We start from the raw sequence: 17,595 nt of genomic DNA on the forward strand, positions 1-17,595 counted from the left end.
ATTGAACATCTTTAATTCCAGGTGAGTGTTCAGAACAGGAATTTTAGTACACAAAGCAACATTAATTGCAGCCATTCGAAAAGTAGTTATGTTCTAAACCTTGTGAATGAATGCATCTATCATTTAAAACATAACATCACATTTCTTTCACAAGCCGTTTCAATTTTTTAAATCATGAAGCATGACCTGTGATGTCCGTCTGACCGTAACCGTGCTCGGCTGCTCGCTCCTGGAACCAAACAGATTTTCAGTAATAAGGATCTTCAGGATACTGCCTGCTCACGAACAAAGAAAATATAAACCTCTTTACAAAACGCACTGAAGTGTGTACATATTAGACTGCGTCACCCTTCTAGAACTGGAAGGAATAGAATTTTTTGCCTTTAAGGAAGAGCTATGTATTGGTTCGGCTGTAAGGAATGAGTCTACCTGGGTCATAAATGATGGATCAGAGAATTGACCCTGCAGTTTCTGAAAGTGCTGAGTAAACCTATGAATTTCCCTCTGAGCGTTAGCCCTACTAAGGAAATGGGCGATGGCACAAGGAAAAAACGTGGGGCACCCGCCCTCCACGTAAACAGAGCCATACTGTGCATTTTGGTTCACATTTCAGCACATGTGCATGAATCGAAATGCTTTTTTCTCTTTCTTATCAACTTTATGGCCTTAAAAATCCCACTCACATGTACTTCAGTAATCACATTCTATTCCGAAATTCACAGGAAGTGCTAGTGGATTGTACTCATATTGTCGATATTGAATTTAGCGTTGACCTGTAGGATTTATGCCACGGTTGATGTCTCTACAGTTATTTGCATGCAAAATGACACAATCATTAAATAAATTACCACCCGAGTTACCTATACTATTTCCCTTCCCAATGGTTCATAAACAACGAAAAAAATTAAAAAGGCTTGAGTCATAGCGAGCAAAGGCAAAAAAGTATATTGTTCCATGGACATGCGCAGAACCGTGAACCCCTCCCTTTAACAGATGAATGTACAAATTCTTTAAGTGCATTCTGAATTAATGATGGACCTCATTTTGAAGACGCACAAAGGATGACCAGCTTGAGGTCCGAACAATGGAAAGCATTCAGGAATCACTGCATCGGCAGTTTCACCTCAGTTTTAGTCTACTACTAGAACAGCAAATGATCATACAAAAATCTTATCCGGCATTGTTTTAATTTGAAAATGGTGAAGACATTCTTGGAGTTAAAACCCCAAAGTAGACAAAATTTACTTTGCGAGCTTCCTTTGATCATTTTGATTTCTTCACGGCCCCTATTTTTCTATTTTGTGTTTTACTCAGCGGGAGACTATTGCTAGTTCCATAATTAGCACTCTCCTTCCAACAATGGGAGCTGTGTTCGATTCCAGTACACAACACCATTTTTATGTGTGTTGAGTTTGTCGCAAGTTTTCCTCCGTGCTCTGAGTACTCCAGCATTTCCCAAACAGTGTCAAATTTTAAATGATTCAATCTGGAGTCCAAGGGCCGCAGTTTTGTAATTCATTAGGTCTTTTAAGTGCCACCCTCGTTAAACAAAGTTGATCAGTTGAGCAAGATGGTGTACAGGACTTTTATATTTGGGTTTCAGTTTTCCTTTTTTTTTAAGTTAAGTGACTGTAATTTCATTTCCTGGTATAAATTAAAAATTTTTCTGATAGTTCTCTCTGAAGTCACGCACAAAGTGACCTTTTGCTAGTGGGTAGAAGTATGGTAAGTAGCCTACAATACAATACAATACAATACAATACAATACAATACAATACAATACAATACAATACAATACAATACAATATTTATTTTGCCATATACAACAATTACAGATGGAAAAAAATGATGAAAATTGACGAAAGAAAATAAATGGCGAGAAAACCTGAAAGAAACCACGAGGCTTATAAAGTCAGGCTTCCTCACTTTTAAAAAATAGCTATCTTATATTAGAATTACAATATGGACTTATGATAATTAACTTTGACCGGGCACACGTACACACACACACACACACACACACATATTAAGTAAGTTAGTTAGTTAAGAAATACAGCCTTACAGAATTTAATACCTAGAGAGAAGAAAATCTTTAAGCTTTCTTTTAAAAGAAGCGGAGGAGGGAGAACTAGTTATGTCAGAATTTAGCGAATTATGAAAGTTTGGACCTTGAAAGTAAATTGAAAACTTCCTGGTGTTCGTTCTGCACAGTGGCAAGCGGAAGGACTGAGCATTCCTAGTATTATAATTATGGATTTGACTATTCAGTAAAAAAAAGTTATTGAATTTGGAAGGGAGTGTAGAGTTCTTGAATGAAAACATAAAAGTACCTAATTGAAACGAATGGATATCATGAAATTTTAAGAGTTTAAGTTCCTTAAAAATAGGGCCAGTATGGGCAATGTATGTAGAATTGCTTACTATTCTTAACGCACGTTTCTGTAAGGTTACAATTCTTTGAAGGTTTGACTTATAGGTACCAGCCCAAGCTAAATTGCAATAATACAAGTATGGAAGGATCATAGAACTGTATAAAGTACGAAGGGAGTGAGTAGAGAGAAAGAATCTAGATTTATGAATAATACCTATAGATTTGGATAATTTATTTGCTGTTAAGGATATATGCGATTTCCGGGTCAAATTGTCATCTAATAAAACACCCAAAAACATGGTCTCAGAAACACGAAGGATAGGCTGCTCATTTATGAAAACTTGAAATTCAAAGGATTGCTTCTTTTGCCAAGGCTTGAATACCATAAAATTAGTCTTGGCCAAATTCAAGGAGAGCCGGTTTGCTGCAAACCAGGTTGACAATTTGTTTAATTCTCGATTTAATGTGTTAATTAGGTAAACAGGATCATTATGGGAGATAAATAGGTTTGTATCAGCAGCAAACAAGATTGCATCAAGCAGGGAAGCATTGTTCAAATCATTAACATGCAGGATAAAAAATAAGGGACCAAGAATGGAACCTTGAGGCACCCCACAGGAAATCCCCTCTGGGGCAGATCTAACGTTATTAAATTCGACAAATTGTGTCCTTTCAGAAAAATAACTTTTGGCCCATTCTAGTGCCAGACCACGGATCCCATAATGATTGAGTTAGTCAAAAAGAATGTCGTGATTTACCGTATCGAACGCTTTCGAAAGATCTAGGAATACTCCAATGGCATGTTCTTTTCTATCAAATGCAGAAGAAATTTTGTCACACAAATCAATAAGCGCAAGGCTAGGAGAGCGATTTTTTCTAAAGCCATATTGATTATCTCATAAGATATCAGAGTCATTGAGATAATTTATAATACGGTTGTAAATTATTCGTTCCAAAAACTTTGAAAAGCACGGAAGAACAGAAATAGGTCTGTAGTTGCTGAAGAGAGCTTTGTCACCTGATTTAAAAATAGGTATGACACGAACAATTTTCAATTCATCCGGGACGATACCATGAGTAATGGAGAGATTTACAATGTGTGTTAATGGAGAAGAAATGCTGCATATAGATCGCTTTATGATAGACATAGGGATATTGTCATACCCAGCCGATTTTCCCGCCGGAAACGTAGATGCGACATCTATAATCTCCTCCTGGGCTGCTAAAATTTAGGAACATTGACTGAGGGAAATGACCAGGAAGAAAATTCTTATACGAGGTCGTAGATTGAATTCGTTTAGCGAGGTTTGGTCCAATATTGCTGAAGTAATAACAAAATCGATTAGCAATCTCCATTGGGTCAGAAATATCTTGGTCATCGACCTTAAACACAGAGTTGGGTTTAGGTCTCAATTTCTTGCTGTTTAGGACCTCATTAAGCAGACGCCAGGTGGCTCTTATATTGGATTTTGACTCGCTTAGCTTCTTATTATAATATAAACGTTTCGCGATTCGTAGGGAGTGATTCAGTTTGTTCTTATATGTTTTATACTTCGCTTCGTTCCAGGGAGAGGGGTTTGAAATATACTGCTTGTATAGTTTGTTTTTCTGCTTGACAGATTTAAGTAAGCTCTGGGATATCCACGATTTCCTAAAGTGAAGGCGAAGCTTCAGTTTCTTCAAAGGAAAATGTGTTTCGTAGGCTTTAGTGTATCGCTCAAGAAATTTGCTGTAGCAGATTTTAGGATCATTATACCCGTCTATGTTGAGCCAATCAATACAATCTAATTCCTCTAGAACGTTGGAAATATTTAGCTCGCTTTTGTTACGGACAAGTATGTTCTCTTGGTGTCCGCGGGTACACTTATGATCGAAGGAAATGGAAAAGATAGGCAGATGGTCCGAAATATCCGTTATTAATAGTCCAGACTTCAAATAACTGTGCTCGACATGGTTAGAAAAAATGTTGTCAATCAGAGTTGCAGTGTGAGAAGTGATTCGGGAAGGTAACGTGATTCACGAAAAAAACAGGTGAGAATACAGGCCATCTAGGAATTCCCCAGGGGCGTTGTGGTTTTGATTTTTTAGCAGATTCAAATTAAAATCTCCCATTATATAGCATATCTTGTTGTCCCGAGATATTTTCCCTAATATTTCGTTCATTCTGGTCACAAAATCATTAACATTTTGATTTGGAGGGCGATAATTTGTACCAACAATGACATTTTTCTCATGGGGTCGAATGATCTCAATGAACAATGCTTCCATCACCTCAGCTTCATCAGCATAAATATCGGTGCGAATTCTAAAATCAAGATTGTCTGATACATACAAGCCGACACCTCCACCCGATCTAAAAGGGCGAAATTTTTGTAAACAAAGGTATAACCATCAATTTCGACTCCAACTGGTGAATCCATTAACCAGGTTTCAGTTATCCCAACAACGGAGAATTTTTTATCTAGAGAGGTTAGAAGGGTCGATAGTTCATCAACCTTACTTTGAAGGCTTCGAATATTTAAATGGAACAATGAAAGATGGTTCGATTGTTCACAACTAATCATGATTTCTTTTTGAAGAGTATCGTTAAATTTATCTTCTACATAATAAGAACACCCGCCGTCAATATTGAAATGTATGTCAGGGTCTAGATCATCCGACCGAATTAAGAACCGCTCAAAATCAGAACTCAAAGGATTGATAAACAAGTTAGATAGTCTCTCGGGATCGAAATGAACGGGTCCATTTCTAAATTCATAAATCACCGAAGCAAAGTCACTGTCATCTAAGTGACTAAACGGTAAAGTAGTAAGCGACATTATCGTTATTTAGTAAATAAACTTAGCTGGGCTCTGCATTACGTCTTTCCTTTATAACAAGTCTGTCCAACACGAAGTATGCCGTCTTCCCGGCTCTCTTTGCCGCATTCAGCTCATCAAGTTGCCGTTTCCGCTTTTCGATGGTCTCATTTGCGAGATCTTCATTCACAAATATACCAGATGGTTTTATCCTTCGGGCGGCTCTAAGAATATCATCCTTCTGCCTCCAGTCGCGCAGACGACACACAATGGTTCGTGGGCGTGTGTTGCTACCATCAGCAGCACCCGATCTTGGTCTTGGCCCGGTGCAATGCGCTCGCTCGATCATCTGCTCAAAGCTCAGGTTTAGTTTCTCCTGTAGTACTTCCTTCACCTTTGTTTCAGTATTCAGCCAGGTTTCGTTGTGTTGTTCGGGAATTCCATCGATGCGGACATTGTTTCTACGGCTTTGGTTCTCAAGGTATACCAATTTTTCCTCTTGTTAATGTAACCCTGTTTGGATGTCATCAAGTTCTTCTTCCATGTCGTCTCTGGTGTCTGCAGCTTCCTTCAAGTCGTCAATATCTTGTTGTGAATATTCTAGGCTCGCTTTTAGTTCCGCGACAGATTTGACAACCTTGTCGATTCTTGTATTTACAGAAGACAGAACCGACTCAAACATGTTCTTAAACATCCGTTCCTGCATCTGGAGCATCTCTCTCAGAGTCGCTAGAGAAACGAACTCGGTGCTCGAAGCGTTTGTGTCTTTTTTAGTGTTAGCATCTTTTCGAGTAGAATTCATAGAGGTTTTAGCATTCCGCGTCAGCATGTTAAATGGATCACTTGACAGTAAGGCAATATATAGTAAAATAGTATAGCCTATTCATTACACTGTATAATCTGTAGTCCAGGTGAATCTTGCAATTAATCTTTGTGTTCTAAATTTGAAACTGTTGTTTGTTTTTACTCGTAGCTGAAGGAGGAACCTTGTTACTTAGGATACCATATGAAGAAGGATTTCATCGGCTTGTTGTGAGAATTGACCAGATTGGGCTAAAGGATGCGCATATTTACCTCAATCCTTTCTTCACTGTCTCAGTCAAAGGTAGTTTGAGAGCGAAGTTAGATTTCTCAGATTGGTTGGAGCTCAACTTCAACTGAGAAAGCCACACACCAGGCAAAAAAGGCATAGCGATATTCCCTTGTGAAATAGGCAGAGTTTACGACTTGAAATAGTGGAATTTCTTGAGTTAAAACGAGGATGAAGCATTTTGTATTAGAACGCAAGCAGCATCTTTCTGGTTAGTCGAGAGGGGACCGAGAGGGTGCACTCACAGCGCAGCGATACTGGAGCGGGAAGAAATAAACGAGAAGAAACCTGGGGAGAGACTTTTTTCCCGCCTCTCCCCAAGCCCCCCTCTGCTCGTTCCCTCCAGTTTTTTCGCGCTCGGCTATTTTGCGCGACCTCCCTACTATCAAGAAAGGGACTGCTTGCGGTTTAATTTTGTAAGAAACCTAGTAAACCTAGCCCCTGAGCGCTAATGTTACCAAAACGTAGAGCTTCAATAAACACCTTCGTTTTTACGCATGGAATGGAAATTTTACTCAGTGTTTGAAACCAACCACTGCCATGTTTGAAAACCTCATTTTCATCAGACAAACTGGTCAACTGCACAACAGACCGCAAGCTGTGCAGGGATGTATTACATTGCCGGTCTTCAGTCCACGACTATAATTAGAGACTTTTCCTCTTATAATCGAAATTGCTCCAGATAAGCTCTAGTTTGGCACAGTCATTGCCAGTCTGATCATGTAAGAAGTTTTTATTTGGGTATTTATTTAGGAATGGTAGGAACAGTGCTCCTGTTCAGCTAGCTTGATGAGGCTACCTCAGTCGAATGTTAAATTAAACTTAGTCTAATAACTTGCCTCTTCTCTAAAAGAGAAATAATCATTTGTATTTGTACCCCAATCTTTTTCACAGATGCTAACAGTGTTACCGTTACCCCACCGCAAGACACGCCCATGTCAAACAGAAAGATGGCAAGTTTATCCACTTTGGCGTTGATGTTGAAATTCAGAAACCAATAGAAAAACTACCGAGAGGTAAATTGGTGATATTAGGGGTGTCACGTTGACTTGTATTAATTTATTAGTTGATAATATCCATTATATGACCAAACCAAGAGAGGATGACCAAACTCATTCAAAATAAAAGCAACGGACAGGCCTAGAGGGAACCATCTAGTTCAAGAAACGCATGTTAAACATAGATGAATTTAACAAACGTTTACACTTATAACTGACGCTATGGACGCTTCTTATAACACACTCATGCGTAAAAACGAGTTTAATGAACAGTGTTAGAAGTCTTTAACAACGTGTATGAAACTCGTTTTCGAATTCTTCATTGAGTTTCTTTTTGTGTCGGCATATCAACCCAACAACCCAGCTCGTAAACTGTTAGTGTAAAGCGCTTTATTTACGAGCTTTGGGTAATGCTGGAAAGTTAAACCAACCTTTGACACACATAACCCCTTTCGTTTGTCAAAACGCGGGCTATGTTCGAGTATCTTAAATTGTTTTTCATCAAAGTAGCCACTTTGCCTGTCCTGTAGTCATAGAGATCGGGAGTCGCATTGAACCACCAAGCAAAGTGAACTTTATTTTAACTTGTGGTTGTTTCGTAAATGTCCTACAGCAATATTCTTCAAGTCCAAGCATAACAAATCTAAAAAGGATATCGTGAGCACACGATGTTTTGCATTTATGGTACAAGACGAGTTTAAACCTGGACCCACCTGTATAGAATTGTAAGTAATGTAAAAGTAGTGTCTGTATATTTTAAGACTACTAATAGTTACAATTATTTTTTCTCAGGGATAGAAAAGCGAGCGCAACTCGCGAGTGCACGCGAAAATCGTCTCACGCAAATGTGAAGGCGGAGAAAGACTACGAGACTCGTGCAAGAGACTTTCAGTCAAGCATCTGTGTTTTGTTGGTGTGGTAAGGGCGTGCAAAAAGGATTTTTCTGTACGATACGAGAACAGGAATGGCTTCGTTTATAAATTGCTGGCGATAATGCTTGCGCCATTGCGTCGTTTGGAATGACTGCTAGCACAAGCAATTAGTAACCATGATCTGTATAACGCTTTCGGGTAATCGTATTTAAAAGGCCTGTGTATAGCACCCCTTGCTTATCGCATGGCAACATTGCGCCTGTACTCCTATGTTTCCGCCGTTGTTGAAGTTACTGCGCTACTACTGATAAGGGAATCTGAGAAACGACAACGGCGACGCCAACGAAAACATCATATGAAATACCCCTTACTAACCGAGTTCGAGGTCCGTATCGGTAAGTTACGGACCGAGTTTTTTCCCTTTGACTTATTCACAAGCGGGCATAAATCAACGGGATAAAACCAGGATCTGTAACTTACAGCACGGACCCAGAAAACGAGGTTAGCAAGATATTTGTTATATCTCTGAGGTTAATCGGGCGCGCGGGAAAGGAAACTAGGTGAAGTCAAGGGAAATTTAGCGGGCCGTGCAGTGAAATTCGGCCCACAAAATTGACCAATAACACCGTGTCAACTAACTGCGAGATATGACAAAAATATACATTGACATTATTGAAAATATTTCGCAATTTAAAATGTGCCTGAACTATCCAAGAACAAAATTGGTAGGAATGACGTTCAAGTTAAGAAACGGAAAGAAAACTTCACCGTTATGTGCACACGTTCAGCGCAAAACTAGTAGCCAGTTGGTAATTTCACGTCGTTGTTTTGGAAAGGACGGTTAAGAACTGTAATTAAATATAAAAACACTCGTGTAGAGAAATTGTTCTTGCCTATCAACAGATTCCAATTAAATCGTTTAATTTGTGGTGTTTTCGTTGCCGTCGCTAAAATTCCTGTTTTCCCGCGACTCATTTGTCCTGCAGCCTAGGGCCGACCGATCCAAGAAACTGCGGGAAAATATATTTGACAGAGAGGGGTCGGAAGTATTTCAAGCGTCCTAAGCAGGATTCAAATTAAAAATTCTGGTTGTCACGTACTGGAAAAGGAGAAAACATCAAACAGACACAAGTATAAGGAAAATATCATGTCTTTCAAAGATATGTGTAGCATTACGAGCCAATCAAAATTACGGAATTGGAATATTTGCATTAAAACGCTGGCCATTTATAACAAAATTGTAGGCTTCTAGGACCAATTATAAGTAGACTGTTTACTATTAAACTGAAAAGTAGCTTGAAGCTCGTTATCTTATTGATAAGCATAGCTGAAAAGTTTTATAACACCTATATTTGCTTTAGAATTAGAAACTGAATCATTGTATAATGCAATTCGTGGGATTTGATTGGCTTAGCGGCCGTGGTATAGGAGCCATTATACCGTGGCAAGAGAGGATGAAGGTACCTTCATCCTCTCTTGACCGTGGCTGAGAAATGGCGACCATTAAATTTTCTGCTGGTTATTCTTACACAGCGAAATCAGTAAGATCTAGCAATATTTCTTGATTGTTTTTAATAAAACAATTATTTCACTTGCGCTTGTTGGATATGAAATGATTATAGCCAACTCGGCGCTACGCGCCTCGTTGGCTATCTATCATCTCATATCCAACGAGCGCTCGTGGAAAAAATTGTTAAGTATAATTTACACTGAAGAGGGCTTTTTCACTTGTTGAAAGGTCATTGATTTGGATATTAGAAGAAGCGTAGCAAAAATCGTGGACGGATGGAGAATTAAACACTGTAAACATTATTTAGTGTTAATTGCTGAATTGTGTCTCAGCGACATAATTGTTCAATATACACTCGACTGGAAAAACGTATAAACCGCAAACAATAGGCACACCAGCTTTCTGGGAAGCGTTTGACCTGTAAACTTATCACGTTCAACGGAGAAAGTACGCACTTCTAATACAGATTGGAGTGGAGATTATATGGGACAATTTTGACTGAATGAGTGGATCTTGGGACTCGTATCTGGCATCCCCCGCATATTTTGCAGGGGCGGATGGAGATAGAGGAGATAGTGCCTAGTTACATCAAACGCACTCTCTAATCTTTGATTATTACTAGTGTGCATAATAAAAGCACGTGCGGTTTTTCAGTACGGCTTACATCTTACATGTTTCTTGCGGACAAAACAGACGCAAGCCAATTAGATTATCCCATAATTCTATCAGATCGCATCATTTGCGATTCACACTTTGAACGGGAGAACGTTTCTTCAATCGAGTATGTATAGGATCAAATGCGACAACGAGGGTCGCCAAAAAACTTCATGGGGGTTGATTCAACCGCGCGAAGACGACAAGGCTATTTGCATAATCACGTTAAGACTTGCGTGAAAAAGCACTCTCTCCTCTAAATCTCAGTTTGACCCAAGACGAAAACACACTCAACCCTGGGTGTGGCTCGCTTCAAGCCAAGCGTTCGGTTTATTCTGGAAAAAGCTAGAAAATACAGCATATAAACATACATAAGCTACAAAATCAACCTAGAAACATACAGCTCAAAATCCTAAAACTTAAAAAACCTAATTGAACTGGGGTTGTGGAACAACAGCTGGGTGAAAAACCTCCCCGTACGTCCACTTGCTCCTAGGAGGAAAACCCCAGGCCAGCTGTACCCCATATTCAATGGTCCCCCGGGCAAGACCAAGGAAGAAACTAAAGGCCTAAAGCCTGAGTTACTGATAAACGAGAAGACAAAGAGTCTTTAACGTAGCCATCCTTGGCCCATTCACTAGACCAACGGCCATGTCTTTTAAAAAGGCGATCTGGAATTCCTGCGTTGGCGGCAGCAGTCGCGCCGCCACTTCCAAGACTGTGAGTACCAATAGTGGTAATATCAGATACAATGTCCTTAAAAGCTTCAAACACTAGTTCTCTTAAACGAGAGTAACTTAAACCTTTACATCTAGCTTTATATCCATACTTAGTTTTTGATAACTGACAAAACAGAGGGCTAAATTAAATGGGGCAAGATTAGCTCTTTCTAAATAACGACGGGTCAAGGCAACAGGGCAAGAAGCTTTACCAGATGCCGCTATAACGACCCAAGCCCCATCCCTATACTGATCAGCTAAATTCTATAAATAGCTTAAAATAGCTATACTTAATCACGACGTCTGAACGATTTAACTTAGCCAGTTCATCAAAGCGAAGAAAAGCAGCAAAAGCTAAAATACAAATAACAACAGAACGAATATTATACAAAGAGGCCATCGGATCGGCCTTAGAAGCAACTAAATGTTCAAGCTGAGAAATATATAGTAATTGGCTCCTTCTTGGAAGTGCGATGGGCCAGCATATGCTGGCTGCGCACCAGCAAGAACATTCTTCACTAGTGGATGATCTGAAGGAGACGGCTCACCACCCAGTTGGTGCATCCAAGCAATACTGTGGACGGCAGACTCCAGAGGGGACACTGTCTTTGCGTCAATCATCGAGAACCGCAAGTAAAGAGCAAACTCAAAAGGTGATGCAAGAAAAGCTATCAAGGAATGACTCCGCGCCCAGGATTTCCATCGGTTGTAAGAGGCAGTATACTCGGCTGACGTGCTAGGGGCTCTGCTAGCCAAAACTACTCCAGGTAAAGATTCCGCAAGCGTAGATAAGGCAACATCGTTCTGAGCAACAGCTTCCCGAAAATTCATCCACATAGAAGAGTTGAAAACATCTGCAAAATAAGACAATAAAACGAAAACAACACACAAATGACACCCCCAAAAATAATAAAATAACCCGAACGCTGAATAAGCGAGACCGTGATGAAATAACTAACCTCACACCCGTCTATAAATACCCTAACTAATTACGTAAAACCGGCATACCAGTGCACATACCTAATCAAACAAAAGATACCGATGAGAGCATATTTTCCTGCTAATTCCACAGTCAAACGCAGGAAAGTACTAGTTCCACAAGGCTATTTTTCTTGAAAATTGTCTCGCCCTAAGTTGCACTAATCGTTGCCTAGTGTAACATGCCCTGAAATGAGGATGTCTCGTAATTTTTTTCTACCTGAAACAGTGACCAAAAGTAGAACTCGGTTCTACTCGGTGCAATGGTGATTGTAATAAAAACTTGGCGGGACAAGCTCATTTCAGTGCATGATGCATTGTGGAACGTTTGGTGCAACTTGTGGTCCAACGGCGGGACAAAATTTCGAGACAAGTTCCAAGAAAAATTCCTATTGTAACAGTGCCTTAAATTAGCCGTGAGTCGCGCGTTTCATAAGACGTGACAAACCTCCTGAGCGCGGGGACCGGAGGAGTTCATTTTGAGTCTGTGGAGCAACACCAGCTTGCAAATATTCCAATGAATGTTATTCAGCAATTAATTTGTACAGTCACAAATTAAAGTTTTAGTTAGGCTCGACCAGGGGCGGGGGGGAACGCTCCATACAGCCTGGCACTTTTTTTGTATCAGAATCATCCAACAAAAGTGACGTCACATCCGGTCAAATTGGCGCCCAGCAGGCGCCCAGCAGGCGCCCAGCAGCCTGTCTCGGCGAAGTCGAATGATGGCGTCCGGGTCAGGCCTGATTTCTTCGGATTTTTGAGCCATCAGTATCAGGAATTGTGAACTGTGGATATAAAAGATGTTGTAAAGATATTGCTTCGACTTCACGAGCAACGGTCTTCCAAAGGAGTAATTTTTTCTATTTTTTTGACGGAAAATACGAGACAGCTAAGCGTCGTGTCATGGCAAAAATTTCACACTCTCAAAACGAGTGGCGTTCAGTCTTTTGGCTCTTGTGGCTTCTGATCGTTCGAAAGCTGAAATTTTAAAACCCTATCCCGTGTGCAACATAATGGAGGAGACATCGTCAGTCATAGTTTGTAGTGTTAACATCGGTAACCTAATTATCTCTCGACGTGAAGTATTGGAAGCCTGTATCATTGAAGCTGTTCGTTGTAACGGACTCGTAATCTTCGAGGTGAGTAAATGTAGTTATCTTCATTTCCAGTTCTTTTCTGCCGACGCGAGTACCGTTACATGTGGGCCTTAGAGTAATAAGTCGGTTTTGTGCTTTGTAGTTCTTTCATAAAGACGCAAGTGAGGTTTAATAAATAAATAGTACAGTAATTGCACGGAATGCCCGCAGGGCAGGCCGTGTCTAGGTTTGGGTCGGGTATCTTCGTCGTAGCCACAAATGTGCACATTAATTTATGATTTAAAATATGTCTTCCCCTGGTTGGGATGTATTATTCTGATTGTCTTCAACAGAAGCGGCCCAATCAAAATCTATTTTTCATGCACATATCACGAGAGAGGGGACCCACTCATTCCTTCCTTTGTGACGTCAAATCATCATTTGATTTATTCATTAAACCTAGATTAAATTCTTCCCTCTCCCAGAAGGGATCTATTGTTTTGATTGTCTTGAACAAAAGCGGCCCAATCAAAATCCATTATCGGCGCATATATCACGAGGGAGGGGACCCACTCATCTCTACTTGTGTGACGTCAAAGCAGATCATCATTTGGAAAAGTTGTTTTCATTCAATGACGGCCACATGTCTGAATTAAAGACTCTGCTCTGCCGTCTTCAGAAAGAAAACAAACGTTTTTCGAGCGGTAAATCGAAATAATAACTTCTAGGTAGTACTCGAAAGTTGAAACGGTGGAAATTGGGAGAGTTCACAGCGAAGAAACTACGCTTTTACAAACAGATCAAATAATTCAAAGCGAAGTAAGCCAGACCACTTCAGCGGGGTCATGACGTTATTGCAGAGTTATTCCGAGTATGATTCCCAGTAACACATCTATAAAATATCACACAGTCTCTCTGAATAAAACCATTCAATTATTTCAGTTGTGAAGGGAGGATACAGTTGACTATAAAAATAAGCGAAAAAACTGTATCTTTAAATTTAATCTTATTAGAAGGGAGGATAGTTTTTAAATATCTGCGAAACATATCATGGGGAATAAATGGGGCTACATAAAGCATTCCGTGTAATGCTGATTAAGGGCATCTTGTTCTCTTATCTGAAATGCATTTATATCATGTTGTCCTGCAAGTGTGGGCTTGAGGAGGGGCTTGAGTAAGGAAATGTATCTGTGTGGCCTGGTTCATGTTGCTAGTGTGAGACAGTTGTTAAAGTTATTGATGTCAAACCATCTTAAACAATAAATTAAATAGCATTGCAAATGACATTTGTGAAGTATTGAAAGAAACAACCCTTTCACCCTTTACTTCATCTGCACTCTCACCACTTGCATGGTGCTCATGGGTTAGGGCTTTTTATACAATATAATTTCTGAGTAAAATAACCCTTCAACCATCAAGATCAGCTGTAACATCAAGGTTCTTTCAAAGGTATTCAGCCGTAACAGGTGTTACGGGTTACGGCTCTTAATGACAGCTCTGTATATATACATTTAATATATAATCTTCTGTCTTTTTTTGTGAGGGTGTTGGGGTGGGAGGTTTGTTGTTTTGGTGTGGTGATTGAATTTTTAAGCGTTCTTTGAATTGAACTAATATGAAATTTACAAGTAGGCCTCTCATTTGCATCCTTGACAAGCATGAAGGAGAGAAAGTTGAAAACACATCACCTATTGCTTTTCTTACATTTAAGGTCTACTGTCACTGAACTAGCATGTGTTTTTTGAACTGTTGCTATGGTTATTTGACTTGTTGATTTTCAATGAACCATAGGACTTCTAGATTTTTACAAATTTACCAATGGGCCACTAATCTGCATCATTGACAAGAAGGAAGTGGAACTATGTACAAGAAAAAGCTACATTATTGGGCAGCTGTTGCCAAATATGATTACAAAAACAAACAATGGATGAGTGAGCAATAGATTTAAATGCATGCAAGCCTGTTACCATTATTTATAATACATAGATACTTATTAGTTTCACTTGCACTTTCTGCCTACTCTAAATATGGACCATGCTCCCGTAAAACCCTCTCCCCTCCCCTCTCCTTTTATCTGCCTTATTGGAATAAAAAAAAACCTTTCACCTATAGTTATTCTTTCAATTGAGGTCTACTGTCACTGAACTGATGTGTGGTTTTTGAACTGTTGTGTAGTTATTGAACTTTTGATTTTTCAATGAATTGAACAGAACTCAATATTATTCCTTGTCAAAATGAACTTTGAATTTCACTGGTTCAAAGGAGACAATGTTATTTAGTAAATAAACCCCTTCAGGCGGCTGGTATGTCGGCTGATAATGTCTGAGGCTGAGAGATTGTCCGAAAAATGAATGTTTGGCCGAGAAGCGAAGCTTCGAGGGCAAATGTGAAATTTTGAGGACAATCTCTCAGCCAAGGACATTATCAGCCGACATACCAGCAAGCCAGAAAGGGGTTTATTTATTTTAATCCTCCCATTAATTTTTATATCGTGCGAAAACCGCTCGTAAAAAAGCCAGTGCTGATCTGATGGCAGATGCGTGTGATTGATGTAAACAATTACATTCGATTGGTTTACAGGAACTTTATTTTCCCTGTGATTGGATGAAAACTTGACAAACTGACTCAATATGAGTAGGACTAAATCTGAAAGTCTACTCGTAACTTTCTACACCCTCAAAGACGTTTACAGCATGTTTAGTTGACATTTTTGTACTTTCCGGAACAGAATTTGCGACCAGCTTTTAGCTGTAAACATGACTGGACATCTACAAAATGAGTTTGTTTTTTCTTCCTTGTAAAGTGATAAAGATGAAAAGGTGAATTTCTTGAGCTGGCTTTTTTCCGCTGGCTTTGTTTTCTTTTCAATGGAAATAATAGGAGGGCAAATATTGACGCAGGCGGGGGTTATTGCGTGATAACCGTCCTGTGAATTTGTAGCCAATAAAATCACACGAAAATTGATGGGTGGGTTATAATAGAACTTAACGTATGGGTCAATTTCTGCTGCTAGATAACCTCCAGGAATATTTTGCAATATTTTTTTTTTCTTTATGTTCTCTTCCCAACCTTGGACACAGAGAAAAAGACAATTCCCCACCCTTAAATATTTGGCACCAACTAAGTAACATAACTGAAATAACTGGTAAATAAATAATGACATAATTTGTCAGCCATAAAGAGTTTTCAAAGTCCATTTAACTTTCTATGTGTCCTTTGATAACCCAAAGAGACATCAAAACAAGGTAAGAACATCACTCATGCCACTTGTCTGTGGCTTATCGCATACTGTTTGTTCTTACTACAATTTGACGTCACGTGCATAATTATAGTACAAATGTATAATTAACAATTATTCCACAAGCGCGTGTTGGATATGAGATGATAGACAGCCAACGAGGCACATAGCGCCGAGTTGGCTATAATCATTTCATATCCAACAAGCATGAGTGGAATAATTGTTTTATATAAAAACAATCAAAAAATATTGGTAGATTTTGCTGATTTCGCTATGCAAGAACAATTAGAAGACAATTAATGGTCTCTATTCCTAGGGCATGGTATAATGGCTCATATACCATGGCAGCTATGCCAATCAAATCGTTCAAATTACATTATACCATGATCCAGTTTTTAACAAAAAGCCTTCACCCATGAGCACCATGCCAGTGGTGAGATTGCAGATAAAGTTAAGCTAGAAGGGGTTGTTGTTTATTTCAATACTTCAGAAATGCCATTCGCAATTTAATGCTATTTAATTTATTGTTTAAGATGGCTTGACATCAATAACTTTAACAACTGTCTCACACTAGCAATATGAACCAGGCCACGCAGATACATTTTCTTACTCAAGCCCCTACATGATATGAACGCATTTCAGATAAGAGAATTACTGTACTATTTATTTATCAAACCTCACTTGCGTCTTTATGAAAGAACTACAAAGCACAAAACCGACTTATTACTCTAAAGCCCACATGTAAAGGTATTCACGTCGGCAGAAAAGAACTGGAAATGAAAATAACTACATTTACTCACCTCGAAGATTACGAGTCCGTTACAACGAACAGCTTCAATGATACAGGCTTCCAACATTTCACGTCGAGAGATAATTAGGTTCCCGATGTTAACACTGCAAACTATGACTGACGATGTCTCCTCCATTATTTTTCACACGGGATAGGGTATTAAAATTTCAGCTTTCGAACGATCAGAAGCCACAAGAGCCAAAAGTCTGAACGCCACTCGCTTTGAGAGTGTGAAATTTTCGCCATGACACGACGCTTAGCTGTCTCGTATTTTCCGTCAAAACAATAGAAAAAATCACTTCCTTGGAAAACCCTTGCTCATGAAGTCGAAGCAATATCTTTACAACATCTTTCATATCCACAGTTCACAATTCCTGATACTGATGGCTCAAAAATCCGAAGAAATCATGCCTGACCCGGACGCCATCATTCGACTTCGCCGGGACAGGCTGCAGGGCGCAAATTTGACTGGATGTGACGTCAACTTTTGTTGGATGATTC

At 39.4% G+C, this 17,595-nt stretch overlaps 1 long non-coding RNA gene and 2 pseudogenes across 1 annotated transcript in view; 1 reads left to right on the top strand and 2 right to left on the bottom strand.

The window, feature by feature from the left end:
- LOC146464288 (uncharacterized) overlaps positions 1–17,566 on the bottom strand; it is a 221,212-nt gene extending 203,646 nt beyond the window's left edge. Inside the window, exon 1 of the long non-coding RNA XR_014868541.1 lies at positions 17,105–17,566. This is a non-coding gene — a long non-coding RNA (uncharacterized LOC146464288). The remainder of the gene's footprint in view (positions 1–17,104) is intronic.
- Positions 5,997–8,179, top strand: LOC146464303 (axin interactor, dorsalization-associated protein-like; annotated as a pseudogene).
- On the bottom strand, positions 10,589–12,030 carry LOC146464304 (uncharacterized; annotated as a pseudogene).
- Positions 17,567–17,595: the final 29 nt, after the last annotated feature.

The sequence above is a fragment of the Pavona decussata genome, unplaced genomic scaffold (genome assembly GCF_977016875.1).
Source record: "Pavona decussata unplaced genomic scaffold, jaPavDecu1.1 SCAFFOLD_166, whole genome shotgun sequence".
NCBI classification, from domain to species: Eukaryota; Metazoa; Cnidaria; class Anthozoa; order Scleractinia; family Agariciidae; genus Pavona; species Pavona decussata.